Genomic DNA, 16960 nt, shown 5'->3' on the forward strand with positions numbered 1-16960 from the left:
AGCTTCAATATGTGGAAGAATTGTCATTTTCAGATTTGCTTTCTTATAATCAATGAATTCTGCCACTTGCCTTTGAGTAAAGGCATCTTTCAGTATGACATCTTTCTCTTTTTATAAACACCACTATTAGGTGCTGTCTGATGCTATCAGATCAATCTCTTCTGAAGAAAAACTTGAAATGAGTCAATGCTCACAGATTCATTTTTCTCTTATGGTAAAACAATGTTTCTTAAAAGTTAAAGACTTTTGGATAACAATGTGCAATAAAGACTCAAGTGCAATACTAGTTTTAATCTTCTAATACTCTGATAACTAATACTAAGAAAGATGCAAAAGTGTGTAGTGGATTACACAACTGGAGAAAACATAGCTCTGCCTGAGTCAAAATGGAAACTGAAGACTAAATATGCTATACTTCAGCCATTCGTAGTTTGAGCTGTGACATGGCCTATCTTCCTGGTCTCTTGTCTTTTCTTATTAAAAACAGCAGTCAATAATTAAGATGTATAAACTATTTTGATGCAATTTTAATGCACATAACTTCATGATATGCTTATAATCAGCCACATCTATATTGTAAATTTCATTCAAACTACATGATAAAATAAGTCCCTTTTACTTACAGCAAAAGCTAAGGCTAGCAAGTGTTTTCTATCAACTTATGTGTCATTTAATGTAGGACAGAAGTTTACAAAGCAAGAGAGCTGGCAGTTTAAGTAACAGAAAGGCCATGAAGCCACTCTATAATGCTATGGGCCTACTTTCATTCCTACTAGTTACATCATTAACTAGAGACTGAGACTCTGGGAAATACTATATTTTTTATTGTACTGAGCATATTTATTATATAATCAATCCAAATCCATCGCAGAAAGATTAGACATAGTAAAGTTAAAAAAAAAACTAATATCTCCCATTCAGAAGTAATTACCATTATTATAGACTTATGCATCTCTATCCAGATTTTGTATGAACACAAGAAAAATTTAATTTTACAAATATTTGGCCAACTAGGTATGTTTCATAATTTATTTTTCCACAAAACTTTTGATATTCTTTTGCAAATATTTTCAATGATATTTAATACAGATCAACATTAAGAACTGTAATAACACAGGATTTTGTAATATGGAGGACATATACTTAACCAATTTTCTGTTGCTTTTTTTTTTCTCTTTTTCTGTTACATATATATGTCTTGGATATAGATCTTTATACTAAGGAAATATAATGTATACAAATTCCCAGAAGTGGAATTTTAGTATGTTTTGAGTTCTTCTTCCTAATCTCCCAGTTTGTGCTTCTTAAAGAAAGTAGCTTATTCACTTTCCATGGCATACTTTTCTGTTAGCAACACAGCATGTTAATGGAAAAAGGCCACAGAAGGTGGATAGTAATAGGTTTATTTACTTATTTATTTATTTATTTTTGTTTGCAATCCCTCTGCAACAGGCTTGCTGTCAAATGAGAAAAAATTTTCTCAGATATCTGATCTGACCATTGTTGATCAAGCCAAGTAATGTACAAAGGTATTACAAGGAGACGTATGTGATCTGGAACTGTGGCCCCAGAGGTTCAGTTGGAACCATCCCTGAGTTTTAGAATAAATCCATTTAAACGTATTTTAGAAAGTTTTTGAACAGTTAAAAGTTGAACTTAGATATAGCTTAGTTCCTTACAAAGTCAACACTACAATATTCTTTGGCCACTTTTAATTTTATAGATAAAATCTGACTTATCAAAGTGCTTTGTGCATTATGATTCTTATTCATAAGCTTCTAAATTTCAATTTTCTACTCTTTTAAAGTCAGCCATTTCCCATGAACAAAACCAGAATAAAATGTCCTGTTTCAAATGCAGAATTGGGTTACATTTCTGGTTTCAATGATTATGCATAAGAAATACATTTTGGTGACTGAAACTCTGTAATTTTTAGTGACTAACTATAAAGAAAATATTTACAAAGAAAAGTTTTAGTCAGTGTCTATGTGCTTATACGCATTGATATCCCCTCAGGGTCCATTCTGTGAATGTTCTCATTTTATAATACACTGTTAGCACTACCTACCTCAAGCACCTAATTTAGGAGCATTCTGCACACAAGAGGAGTCAGCTTGTGGCCAAAATTAGAATGAAGCCAACCTTCCCAACAGATCACTCATTTATGCATCTCTGCTCACGTCTTGGGTTTGTCTGCATTTGATAGAAGATGAATACTGCTAATCCTGGCAAGTGAAAAGGTTGCTTAAGACTTGAATCCAGAGAACAGAAAAATGTTTGGACATAGGAAAGTAAGGACAGAACCAGAAATGAAGAAACATTCATGAATAAGGTTGATGTACATGGAAGTGCAATCAAGATCTGGGATCAGTACAACTGCTTAGATAAATGGTACCCTTTATTAAAAGAAAAAAAAAGTGCTTTCCCTAGGTTTGCCCTGTCTTGTTATATTAATACCACACCTACGCTCGGGGAGAGTTTGATCAACCACTTGTTGACCATGTGCAAATTGTGTTCAAATTGGTTTGAGTATGTCCCATTTGTTAGTTGTGTTAAAATTAGTTGCATATGTCACTCTGACAATTACTGCCGGGTCGTAGTAAGAAACAGGAAAGCATAAGTAGAACAATAAACAAAACAGAACAAAAAATCAGGCTCCTTTTCTACCCTGATTTGGCAGTATACTGGTGAGCAGCTGGGGACATGGTTTGCTTGGCAGTGGAAGCCTCTGGGTCTACAGGGATAGTTAGTAGGAGTTTCACCAGGAGAAGGAGTTTCAACACAATGAGGATTTTCATCAAGTAAGGTCAGTTACCTAAGCAGCCTTTGCAACAGAGAGTCACTGGTCACACTGCCAATGACCCACAGCCTCACTTCTAGCTTAGTAGGTAAGCAGCAACTCATACCAAAGAAAAAGTAGGAAGAGATTTGATGTATAACATGGTAGGTGTAGTACTAGGAGTGGGGAAGCTATCTCGATGCATACAGTGTGACAAGGCCTCAAGGTGAGGGCCCCAGTATCAAGCATATAGTGAATCCATTAGTCAGGGAAATCCCAGCTAGCTATGGGACTGGAGGCTGCAGCCCCCATAATTTGTTGGGTTAATGTCATCACAGAATTCTCTACTAGACTAGAGACTGGCAGTTTTGTAACTGGTACACAACACCATGTTGGTCCAAGAAAGGACGTAGTTAAGGGGCAGAAGTGACAACTAGATAAAAGCATGGATGAGGAATTTGAAACTGACAGATAATCCAGGCAGTGCTCCTAAAATATGTAGTGAACTGGAGTTCCAAACCCAATCAGGACCTTCAATCAGCCTTGATGCCAATTTTGCATCTGGAAAATCCCCCTGGGACCTCTAGTTCAGTTCAGTCACTCAGTCGTGTCCAACTCTTTGCGACCCCATGGACTGCAGCACGCCAGGCTTCCTCTAGGAAGTCTATCACCAACTCCCAGAGCTTACGCAAACTCATGTCCATCAAGTCGGTGATGCCATCCAACCATCTCATCCTCTGTCATCCCCTTTTCCTCCCACCTTCAATCTTTTCCAGCATCAGGATCTTTTCTAATGAGTCAGTTCTTTGCATCAGGTGGCCAAAGTATTGGAGTTTCAGCTTCAGCATCATCCCTTCCAATGAATATTCAGGACTGATTTCCTTTAGGATGGACTGGTTGGATCTCCTTGAAGTACAAGGGACTGGGAGGGAGCCTTATGCTGAGATGACCACTCACTGGAAATGAGTGGTCAGTACTAGAAGTGAGTCCAGAACAGCCCAAGTAAAGAAGTATATACACAGGACTTTAGAAAGACCAAAACTGCTGCCACACAGGTTGGGGACAGATCTTGCACTAGCATCAGTGTAGTGGTGATGAGTGAACACTATTACATATTAATAATAGGAATAGACTCAATTCAGCCTAGAGGAAGCCTCTGTTAGGGCAAGTCCCAGGAAGCCACAACCTCTCTGAGCAGGAAAGGGAAAGTGGAATCTGAGTCTGGTAGTCAATTCTGAATGATGATGGAGGTGGAAAGAAAGAAGCACTTGTGACAACAAAAAAGTGAAGGTCATCTGTTATATGACTTCTCCCCTATTACAGTGGTCATATCTCAAAGGGAATGGTAGAGCCACCTAGCCAGGCATTTTGGAAATTTTAGGAGACTTCTCCACTTTTTGTCACACTAATTGGGAAACCTTATGGGTATTCAGTAAGAAGGTTCAGGGATACATAGTGTCCTGCAATTAAATATTCGTCTTACACCTGCACAACTCCCAAACTGTCTCACTGGATATTTATATAGAAGAAAAAATAATCTATCTAGAGCCTAATTCCTTTTATAGAGAACACAAAAAAATTCTGTGCTGTTCTAATATACATCGAATATTGTAATAAAGAATGTAAATTGAGGAGGTATTTGACTTGATTAGAATGATTCCATGAGGCATTCACCATCTCAGAAAACCACATCCCTGAGAGTAATGCTGCTAATTATATTTGGGCCACCTACATAACATACCTGGACTGTTAGAGTCTGCAGCTATCACATTCACATAGATTCTACACCTAGTTGCCAGCACTGGGATTCTTGATTGTCTGATGATACAGTCATATCTGAGTTATTAAGAATTAAAACTAATTAAACTAAAACAAACTTATAACTGTTATTATTGTTCAGTTGCTATAAAGAAAATAAATAAAGCCAAAAGTTAGCTATGAAAAAAGATTAATAAAATAAATAAACTCCTAGCAAGATTAATGAAAAAGAGAAAAGGCTCAAACTACCAATATCAGAAATGAAAAAAGGAGACATCACTAGAAATTATGCAGGCATTGAGAAGGTAATAATAAGATACTATTTAGAACTGTCCTTGGTAACCAAGGACCAGACAGTTTTCCATGGATTAAGAAATGGTCATGATGACTCAAACTCATTACATTTATTGTGCCTGTGTGCTCAGTCGCTCAGTCCTGTCTGACTCTTTACAACCCCGAGGACTGTAGCCCACCAGGCTCCTCTGTCCATGGGACTTCCCAGGCAAGAATACTGGAGTGAGTTTCCTACTCCAGGGGATCTTCCCAACCAAGGGGTCAAACCCACATCTCCTGTTTCTCCTGTACTGGCAGGCAGATTCTTTACCACTGCAGCACCTGGGAAGCCCTAATCTAATGCCACCACTGATCTGACAGGATGTACTGGTCCACAGCCTGAAGGTTGGGGACCCCTGATTTAGAACATTACAATAATTACCTTGAAAACTTATTTGTAAAAAACGTCAAATTTCTAGAAAATCTCAAATTACCAAAGTGCCACTTAAAGAAAAAGAAGATATGAATAGTTCTACATCTATTAAAGAAATTGAACTTGAAATTCCAACCTCCCCGGAACTTTAAATAACATACATATTACTCAAGGTCTTCCAAAGATTAGAGAAGAGGAAATCCCTGTTGACTTCTATAATGAGCTGAGCACTTCCTTGACCTCCAGAACCCAAAAGCAAGGGCATTTCCTTTTCCAGAAAGTAAAGCTAAAAACTAAACTCTCTCTTCAAACTAGGTAAAAATTCTAAAGAAAATAATTGCAAACATAATTCAAGCTCTACACAGAAAGGATCATATATCACAACCAAGAAGGATTTATTCTGAGAATATGATGTTGAATTAACATTTGGTAATCAGGCAATGTAATTTAGTAATTAACAGAGAAAAGGAAAAAAAAATATGGCTTACAATAGAGGCAGGAAAAGCATTTGGTAAAATTCAATACTTGTTCATGATAATAACTTAAAATACTCTAGAAAGATATTTATCTAATGATAAGCATCTCAAAAGGATACAAATAGTACAAATGCAAAAAAATCATTTCAAATTTAGAGGTAAAATTTCAAGCTTTTATCATAGGATTGGGAATGAGACATGGATGCTTACTATCACCACTTACTGTATAGAGCAGGCATCACAAATCCAAATGCCCATAAGGGTTATGATGACAGAGAAAGGAGGGATCTATGGAATTTGAAAGACAAGCTTCTGCCAAAAGTCATTCAAATTCAATTACAAAACAAGACCAAACAAAACCAAGACAAAACAAAAATCACTGGCCCAGCCAAACAAAATATCTGCAGGCCAGATTTAGTCTGGAGTCTGCAAATTGGTGAACTTGGCTGAGATTATTTTGGGCCCAGCCTTTAAAGATTCTTTCATATAACCAGCTGATAGGATAGGATACAAAACTTCACATCTAAGTGAAAACACTAAGTATACTACTACCTGAAAAAGATCTTGTGTATTAGTAGATGTCAAAGCCTAAGCTAAACTGTCTTATTTGGAAAAGAGAGCTGAAAAGGCAAATCACATAACAGAAAGAATAAACAATACAAAGGATATTATATGAAAAGGGAGGCTTAGACTGTGGACCATCAGGAGTAGTGATATAATAGCAAAACCAGTTGGTTATGAATTATTCTAAGATATCCCCAGGGCACCTCTGCCTGAATTTGTCATATTGTGCAAATGTGAAAGGAAGGTGAGTAAAAAATCCATTATAGAGTTGGCTGTTTTCATTTGTTAAACCCTTTCCTACACTTTACCATTGGAAGTGTTCTGCATGTAATAGCCATTGTTGAAGGCTTTGAATAGTTTTCTCTCCTGCTGTCTTTGATGTTCACAGTGACTAGGAATGGTTCTCTATGTCCCTAGACTGGTGTCATCAGCTTGCTCCTGGGCTCACTGTTGCAAACACAGGAAGGCAGAAGGAAGGCAAGCCATTTTTCTCAGGAAGAGCAACCTCTTGGGTGGTCCATTTTGCACATGTGTTAAGATCTAGCTTGACCCAGAACCGCCTCTCATTTTGCATGGAGAGGTTCATGGAATCTTTGGTGCAGTGACTTTCTGAATCTAAATTGACCTTGGCTTTTGTGTTTCCTTGGAAAATCTTCTCTCAGCTTTGCAAAGGGATGAGCCTTTTGCCTGCTTCCCAGAACGAGGCGGAGATTGCATGCAGATGGCCAAAAGTCTAAACCTGATCCCCTCTGGTGCCTTTGGCCCTTGGTGTGGGTTTCCCAGGTCAGCCAGTTAGGCAGCTCCAAGAGTTCACCCAGAGTCCTCAAAGGAAATCTCATCCTTGAAGCAAGATGTGCATCAGTGGACAGAACTGACCACCCACACAGAGGTCAGTCTGGGCTGTCACCCACATGTCCCCTGCCAGGCTTGGCACATGGCTGCAACTGCTTTCAGAAATGCCAGCACTTGGAGGAGGTCTTGACTGTGTTGGTATTTATGATCACAACTCTATATTTCAGATTATGTGACTTTGATTCTTCCAGTTTGTCTTTGAGCTTTCTTGCCCTTCAGATAACTAAACTATAATGGCTGCCACCAAAAGCCTAAGCCAGTGACACCAGGGACCAAGGAAGAAAATAAAGCTATTTCCTACAAATTCTACTTACCTTTCTTTGCACTCCATCCTTTTAAACCACCTCCAGTTGTCTCCTCAATTCACTAAATCTCCTTTAGTTTTTTCCTAAAAAAGAGGGATAAGAGAAAAAAAAGTTTTTCTTTTATTATATGTTGCTTCAAGAACACTGTCTGGCAATACCACTTTGGCTAGAACTTCTGACATATAAGCTAGTTTTCAGAAGTTTATCACATTCCTATTTTATTTTTTGCAGAAACCTTGCCTGAGGGTCAGAGTTCATACACATATTTTATTTACTGAAACATGACTCAAACTGCAGCTGGCTTGTTACTGTTTGCTATGAATGGTGTCATTTGTACCAAACAACACTTATTGGGATATCCCTTCAAATATAGCTTTGCTTTATATGAAATATCAAGCTTTTGTTGAAAAAAATGTAGTTTGTTACATAGGGCAAGTCTAAGCTCAGATTAGAGAGAGAAGAGATTTAAATTTGGAAAAATTAGATTCATTATGCTGGATCTTGTGGACAGAGACCCTAACTGACTTGTTAACTGATATTCCTTGTGCCTAAATGGGCCTTTCCAGGTGGCTCAGTGGTAAAGAATCTGCCTGCCAGTATAGGAGACACAGGAGACACGGGTTCAATTCCTGAAACGGGAAGATCCCCTGGAGCAGGAAATGGCAACCCACTCCAGTATTCTTGCCTGGAAAATCCCGTGGACAGAGGAGGCTGGTGGGCTACAGTCCATGGGGTTGCAAAAGAGTCAGACACAACTGAGCACATGTGCACATTACACACATGCCTAAATAGAGTATAACCAGCAGGCACGTAATAAATGGCTGTTGAATGACTTAGTGGGAGGAAGTTTACTTTTGGAATTTAGATATCTCATTAAGAATACTGGTGGGGATAGAAGTGTCTCAAAATATGAGCCAAATAATTATAGACCACATCTTTTAAATTCATATATATTGCTGCTGCTGCTAAGTCGCTTCAGTCATGTCCGACTCTGTGTGACCCCATGGACTGCAGCCTACCAGGCTTCTCCGTCCCTGGGATTCTCCAGGCAAGAACACTGGAGTGGGTTGCCATTTTCTTCTCCAATGCATGAAAGTGGAAAGTGAAAGTGAAGTCACTCAGTCGTGTCTGACTCTTAGCGACCGCATGGACTGCAGCCTACCAGGCTCCTCCATCCATGGGATTTTCTGGGCAACAGTACTGGAGTGGGGTGCCATTGCCTTCTCCCTCATATATATTAAGTATTTTATTAAATGGAAAAACAATGACTTGAAAAATACCGCTGATTTTAAATCACTAAAATTCCTATAGGGAAAAAACATGGTATACCACAGGTTCCAATGGTCTCTGCCCATCAGGAAGTGTGAACAGCTAAAAGGAAGCAGACTTCTCTAGTAAAGACAACCTGACTGTCTTCTAAAAGCTAGGCAGGCATATTAGCAAGACCAGTGATGTCAGAAGCATGGCAAATACTTCCTAAGCAATAGATTTGGCAGTGAAAAAAATTTTCATCAACACGGTACCACTTTGGGGAAATTCCCTTCCACATTTTTGTCTGTGTGACTTAGGTTAGACTGGCTCCAACCCCAATTCTAGTCCCCAACTCTGGACTAGAGTTGATCCAAAGATTTTGAATAATGCCATCAGAAAAGGTATGCATTTCCTTTGGTAGAGTTATGAAGGTGATAAGCATGAGGACTGAGTTATTTCTGTCCCTCTTTACCCCTAGGTGGGAAGAGTCTTTCAGAGAATGAAGATAATGCAAAGAAACTCAGAAATAAAAGATTAATACAGATAGTTTTCTGGTCATCACAATCCAGCTATACCTGAAGCTGCTATCTATACTGTTTAGTGGAAAACTTTTTTAAGTCCATTTTCCCCCCAGCATATCTCCCTCCATTGTTTTTCCTCAGCTCTCAGCCAACAAAGTAATATTTTCCTTAAAAAAATAGGTCCCAAATAATTTTTTATAATTAACTAATAAATGACCTATGTCTCTATTACATATCCTTAATGCTCTACTTTAAAGTATCTTTCCAAGCATAAAATTATTTGAGATCTTATCATTTTAATATAATTTTTGAGAAAAAACTCAAAGAACTCAGAATACAGTAGTACACTGTATTCTGAATACAGAATACAGTAGACTTTCTAGCTAACTGGTCTAGCTCTTTTCAGAAGGCAGAAGAGCTATTTCTAAGAATAAAAATGATTAACCTGCATGTAAAAGCAGAATTTGTCTAAATTAAGAGCATTAACATAGGCACTATAAATTCTGCTTAACTTGTATTCAAGCTCTGTATTTTTAGCCCCTTCTACACAGAATTGGGTCAGGGAAGCTCCATTCTCTCATCTTTCTGCATCCATACTTCTGGCACTGATTTAATTTCTTTTTTTTTTTTTTTTATTTTAACTTTACAATATTGTATTGGTTTTGCCATATGTCAACATGAATCCGCCACAGGTATACACGTGTTCCCCATCCTGAACCCTCTGCCCTCCTCCCTCCCCAAACCTCGAATAGCCAAAGCAATCTTGAGAAAGAAGAATGGAACTGGAGGAATCAACCTGCCTGACTTCAGGCTCTGCTACAAAGCCACAGTCATCAAGACAGTATGGTACTGGCACAAAGACAGAAATATAGATCAATGGAACAAAATAGAAAGCCCAGATAAAGATGATTTAATTTCTAATTGAAAAGTCACCACTGCTAGTCTGGTAGGCACTTGAGAGAGGTTCAGACCTTCCTTCTTCCCAATGTTATCACGCTAGGTTCCCAGAGGTGGAACTTCCACTTGTGACACTTGGACCACAGTTTTGTCCCCCCTTTGCTATTTTTTTTTTTTCTCCCTTTGCTATTTCAACTGCCTGTGATGACTTTAATCATTCTTACAAATTGGTTGGCTTACGCTCCTAGTACTCGGCTACCAGGACTGGGAGCTACACGGAATCTATCTACTGCATGTATCACATTACCTCTCTTTATTCCTAAAGCCCTACCATTTGAAATTAGAGGTTTAGTAGACAGATTCAACTTACATGATTGCCCATAAAAAGCACCTCTAAAGATCCAACAGCTTTTTGTTGTTGGGCTGTTGTGTCTAAACACAACATACTTTGGTCCCCTTTCTGTCTTTGAGAATCTTGGCATTTGTCCCCAGTTCTAGTTTGGTTTTCACCCCCAAAACGTCTAAAACAAGTGTCAGATGAGCTTTAATAAATTAAGTTTCTAGAGAAAGGCACTAAAACTTAATGGAAATTAGGTGGCCACATTACCCAGAAGTGTGGTGTTATCACAGCACAGCTTCCCCTGGCCCCCAGAGCCCCTAATCAAGAATCTGTCCATGCAAAGTGCAGTCCAGGCAGATTTTAGAGCTACATTTTGCAGTAGCAACTGTTCCCATATGCAGCAGATGATTTCTGATTCCCTTGGTCTCTTTCAGATCTACATTTGTCTATTATCATGACCAACACTACACTGTCTCAATTAATGTAGCTTTATAAGTTCTGGCATCTGAGAATAAGTCTTCTCATCTCACATTTCTTCTTTAAGAAAATCTTGGCAATCTTAAGTCCTTTGCATTTCCTTATAAACTTTACTATCAGCTTATCAAATTAAAAAGAAGCCATAAGAGTTTAGATTGCAGCATTTCATAGACAATAAGATTGAGTTTTCCAATCCATTCAAATTTCGTAACACAATTTAGATTTGCTGCTAAGTTGCTTCAGTCATGTCCGACTCTGTGTGACCCCATAGACGGCAGCCCACCAGGCTCCCCTGTCCCTGGGATTCTCCAGGCAAGAATACTGGAGTGGGTTGCCATTTCCTTCTCCCAACTTAGATTTAGGCTTTCTTAATTTCTCTTAATGTTTGCCATGTTTTTTTTTTGTATAGAAGTCTAGCAGGATTTTATTTAGATTCATTCCTAAGTACATAACATTATGATGTTATTATAAAAGCATATACTAAATTTTGTTTCCTAACCTTTTTTGATATATAGAAATGAACTGATTTTTAAATATTGGTTTCATGCACAGAAATCTTGCAAAAATTTCTTTAAGTCTTATGATTTAACTATGAATTATTTTTTAAATGTTTATATATTTCACAGTATCTGAAAATAGAAGTTTATGTTTATTTTTTATTTCTAAACATTAGACCTTTTCTGTCTTTTTTGGTTACCTGCTGTATTACCATGAACTTGAGCAACTGTTGAATAAGAGGGATGACATCTTTGCCTTATTCCCAATTCCAAAGAAAATAATTTCATTGTTTCATCACTAAGTATTTGCTGATTTTTTGTTGTTTTGTTTGTTGTAGATATTCATTATTAGATTACTGAATTGCCTGTTCGAACCTCATTTGCTGAGTATTTTTTATCATAAATGAATGATGTACGTTTTCATCATTATGTACATTTTTACTGCATCTGTTGAAATTGTCATGATTTTGTCCTTCAGTTAGTTAATGTAACATATTACTAGCAGCCAAATAGCACTGAGTGCTGAGGATTAAAAATTAAAACATTCTGTGAAGGCCAGGAGTTCAATTTTGTCAACGAACGTCACATTGCTTATACTAATAGCACTTATAAATGAGAGTGGGTAGATCAGAGAATAAGTTACAAGGTATTTTTCAAAGACAAAAGACCTGAGAGGAAGAGTTACCAAAGCAAAGTGAAGGCATTTTATAATATGTTGTGAGAGCCATGGGATTCCCAGGTGGCGCAGTGCTAAATAATCTCCTTGCCAATGTAGGAGACACAGGTGCGATTCATGGGTCAGCAAGATCTGCTGAAGTAGGAAACAGCAACGCACTCCAGTATTCTTGACTGGAAAATCCCATGGACAGAGGAGCCTGGTGGGCTACAGTCCATGGAGCCACAGAGGAATGACTGAGCACACGCACATGAAAGTCTTAGTATTAATGTAGCTTGATAAGCACTTACCACATGCAATATCTAACATATCCTGAAAAAAACCCAATCACTTCTACTTAAGAAAAAGAAAACTGAAGCTTATGTTGGTTAAGTGATTTGGCCAATGATACACTGCTGATAAGTGCTGATGAGGGCATTCCAAAGGGCTCCAAACTCAAAATTTCAAGTTTCTTTTGGAGAAGGAAAGGTAACAAATTGGGTAAGAATTTTACAGTGTCAGTTTTGATAAACAATATTTTCAAGTGATATTCTCATAGAAGAAATAAAATCAAGAAAAACTGTACTCTGAACCATTGTATAGAGATTATTCCTTATGTGAAAAATTATAAAATCTGAAATTATTTTATTCTAGATACTCTCACATAAGTTTCCCTAAATGAAAAAACTTAACTTCAGGACTGTGGGCTAAGCAAAGGGTTGAACACTTGCATGACTTGTGGTAAAATAAATTCTTCTGTTCCCTTCATTCCTTCCTTTGTAAAAACTCAGTGTTCTCATAATAGTCCCTAAAACAGTGTCTGTCACTTTTAACACTGCTGCTGCTGCTGCTAAGTCGCTTCAGTCGTATCCAACTCTGTGCGACTCCATAGACGGCAGCCCACCAGGCTCTCTGTCCCTGGGATTCTCCAGGCAAGAACACGGGAGTGGGTTGCCATTTCCTTCTCCAATGCATGAAAGTGAAAAGTGAAAGTGAAGTCGCTCAGTCGTGTCCAACTCTGTGCGACTCCATGGACCGCAGCCTACCAGGCCCCTCCATCCATGGGATTTTCCAGGCAAGAGTACTGGAGTGGGTTGCCATTGCCTTCTCCTTTAACACTGCTAACTACTCCAATACTTTGATGATGCTCTATGATAACATCACATTCTTCCATTTTCCTTCTGTCTTTCTGTTCTTTTTTGTAATCTGTTCCATCCATTTCTTAAATGTTGATATTCATATTCACTTCTTGGAAATCTCATCTCTTAGGACCATATCTTACATCTTATCTACCTAGTGGCTCATGCTAGAAAATAAAAGTCATAAGTGACTTATACATCATTAATACTTCAATATAAATATACAATATCAGTTTGATTATTAGTATTTTCTTTTTGCTAATCAAACTTAACTTTTTAAAAGACTTAAAAAATTAAGACTTTAAATTTTTAGAGTCATTTTAGGTTCAAAGCAACATCAAGAGGAAGGTAAGAAAACTTCCACATACACTTTGCCCCTTCACATGTATAGCTTTCCATCAACATTCCTCACCAGATTGGCCCACTTGTTACAACTGATGAGCTACACTGACACATTATAATCACCCAAAGTCCATCATTTACCTTATGTTTCACTTTTGGTGTTTTATACTCTATGGATTTGAACAAATTTATAATGACAAGTATCCATCATTACAGTATCATACACAATATTTTCACTGCTCTAAAAATGCTGTGCTCTGTCTATGCACCCTCCTACCTGCCAAACCCTGCCAAACACTGATCTTTTTACTGTCTCCATAGTTTTACCTTTTCAATCATGTCATATAGTTGAAATCACACAGTATGTAGCATTTTCAAATTGGCCTCTTTCAGTTAATAATATGCATTTAAAGTTCCTCTATATCTTTTCATGGCTTGATAGTGCATTTATTTTTAAGTATTGAATAATTCCAATTATGGTCTGACTATACCACATTTATTTAAACATTGAGGTACAGAAGGACATCTTGTTTCCAAGTTTTGACAATTATAAATTAAGCTTCTATAAACATTTGTGTGTAGATTTTTGTGTGGACGTTAAGTCTTCAACTCCTTTAGGTAAATACCAATAAGTGTGATTATTGGATCCTATGGTAAGAGTATGTTTAGTTTTATAAGAAACCACCAAACTGTCTTTCAAAGATGCCATACCATTTTGCAATCCCTCCAGCAATTAAGAAGAGTTCCTGTTGCTCTACATCATCACCCGCACGTTGTCAGTGTTCTGGACATTGACCGTGGTATGCAGCTGTGCCTATGCGGTAGTATCTCGTTGTTTTACTTTGCATTTCCCTGATGGCATATGATGTAGAGCATCTTTTCATTTGCTAACTTGACATCTGTACATATTCTTTGGAGAGATGTCTGTCAATGACCTTGGCCCATTTTCAAGCCAAGTTGTTTGCTTTATTGTTGAACTTTAAGGGTTCTTTGTATATTTTGAATAATAGTGCTTCATCAGATGTGTCTTTGGCAAATATTTTCTCTTAGTCTGTGGCTGGTCTTCAGCATTATTTTTTATGTTCTTCATAGTACTGAATTCCAACATTGCAGAAAATACAAAGATAAAAATTACAACAAAAAAGCTTAAATGTACAAGGTATATTACACATACACTTGGGATAATTAAACACAATTTTAAAACATTAAAACATGGAAATGGTGAATAGCAAATGAGAAGAATGGTTAACTCTGAGGAAGGAGACAGAAGTAGGATCAGTGAAGAGTGTACAGAGTTTTAAAATTCAGATTAGTTGTTGACTAAAATATGGTAAAACTTCATATCAAGAATTATGAACCATGTTCTACATTTTTATGTATTCAAAAGATTTCATAACTTACAGAGGGAAAAATAGAAATCAGAATGTGTTCTGTTATTTGATACATATGATGGTGAATCTTTTAGTCTAACCTTGTTTTATGGTTCAGTTTCTTTATTTAGAAGTTTCCCTTCCATTCCAAAATTTGGGAATGCCTTTATTCCTTTTCAAGGTACACCTTAATTTACAGATGTGAAACTCCAAATGTTTGCTTGAGCAATAGTTTATAATGGGAATGTAAATACATTGTTACCCTAGTGTTTAAAGTGCTAAAACAAGTACCCTCACTTGAATCTGGACTCTTCTCTTAACTGAGTAAATAAACTTGGTAAATAGTCAGTGGCTTATATAAACATCACTGGCCTAAATATAGGATGTGTTATATCATGCTCACATTGGGTCAACATCAAAAGGAGGTATGTGCTAAAGAATTGTTCTCACTGCTTTGGGAAAAGCATATATCCATTGAGTTCACAGATCAGGGTCTCTCATATGTAGTGCTTAGCTAAAATTTTTTAAAAAAGAAAAAAAAAAACATGTTTATAAAATGATTTGACAAATCACAACTACTATGTTTCTAAGTGGTCCCTGGAATGAACCTAAAAAAACATGGGCTTTTGGGCTTTTTCTTTTTTTTTTTTTTTTAATTTAATTTTATTTTTAAACTTTACAATATTGTATTAGTTTTGCCAAACATCGAAATGAATCCGCCACAGGTATACCCATGCTCCCCATCCTGAACACTCCTCCCTCCTCCCTCCCCATACCCTCCCTCTGGGTCGTCCCAGTGTACCAGCCCCAAGCATCCAGTATCGTGCATCGAACCTGGACTGGCGACTCGTTTCATACATGATATTACACATGTTTCAATGCCATTCTCCCAAATCTCCCCACCCTCTCCCTCTCCCACAGAGTCCATAAGACTGATCTATACATCAGTGTCTCTTTTGCTGTCTCATACACAGGGTTATTGTTACCATCTTTCTAAATTCCATTTGGGCTTTTTCTGACTGAGGCCTCTGGCCATATCCCAGAGCAATTAGAGCAAGGATCTGACATGCACCAAGCCATAATCATCTATAGCAGTTGAATCCTTTAAAAATATTCTCTGAAAGCAGAAGTTTACATAATAAAGCTGGGACTTGAAATATCTGAATAGGCCCTAGATGTGAGGAATTAAAGAACTTTCGACCCTGTTCAGTTTCTTAGTAGATAAGCCAGTGTCAGGGCCTCCAAATATGAAGAAGGAACTTTAAGATTCTTATTCGCCTACATGAAGAAGGTCATTGAGGATACTTAAGCTGATGAAAGGGAGAATGAGCAGTAAGAGAGAGGCAATGGCCCGAAAACCGGAAGGATGCCTTTTCCTCTGTTCCCCATGTTCACACTCACTCCAGCACAGATTTAAGACGGCTGATGTGTGGACTTCTATTGATAATCCTGTTTGTTCATCCTCTAAGTAGCAACAAGTCCTTTTGAAGTCTCCTTGTTTACCTTTTCATTTTATTCTCTACTTCCTAACTTCTTTAAATCCTCAAATGTTGACTCTATCAGAAGTTTGGAGTGCCATGGCAGTTTGGGGATCTGTGGTAGGAGAGTCTGCCTTACTTCTTTTGAATTGGGGCTGGAAATAAGAAAAGGCAAAGATATGACTTTGGTGACACTGAGACAGAGGCTGAAATATTTGGGTATGCTATATATATATATATATTTAAAATCATTGTGAATCCAAAAATTTGAATTCTAAGCATGTGGAACTTGATTGAACTTTATATGGTTGTCTGTCCCCAGGAGCTATTTTCTAGGAAGGCTATACCTGAACTTCTGATAGGAGGTCATTTTTATCAGACCTCAGTGTATGTGTGCAAGGTGAGATGCATGAAAAAAAACAAAAGCAGCACAAGTTCTGATATATCTGGAATTCAGGGCAGGGGGGATGTGGGCATTGGACTGAAGAACAGAAATGAAGATGAAGTGAAAGTATCAGTCAGCCAGCTTGGCAAATAGCAAAAAAAAAAAAAA

General features: G+C 37.5%; 1 long non-coding RNA gene across 2 annotated transcripts in view; it reads right to left on the reverse strand.

The window, feature by feature from the left end:
- Nucleotides 1-16960, reverse strand: part of LOC104989720 — a 185629-nt gene that overhangs the window by 92807 nt on the left and 75862 nt on the right. For both annotated transcript variants that reach the window (XR_825408.1, XR_825407.1), the window contains exon 4: nucleotides 7450-7523. This is a non-coding gene — a long non-coding RNA (uncharacterized LOC104989720). The remainder of the gene's footprint in view (nucleotides 1-7449; nucleotides 7524-16960) is intronic.

Source organism: Bison bison, unplaced genomic scaffold (genome assembly GCF_000754665.1).
Source record: "Bison bison bison isolate TAMUID 2011002044 unplaced genomic scaffold, Bison_UMD1.0 scf7180017864162, whole genome shotgun sequence".
Lineage (NCBI taxonomy): Eukaryota > Metazoa > Chordata > Mammalia > Artiodactyla > Bovidae > Bison > Bison bison.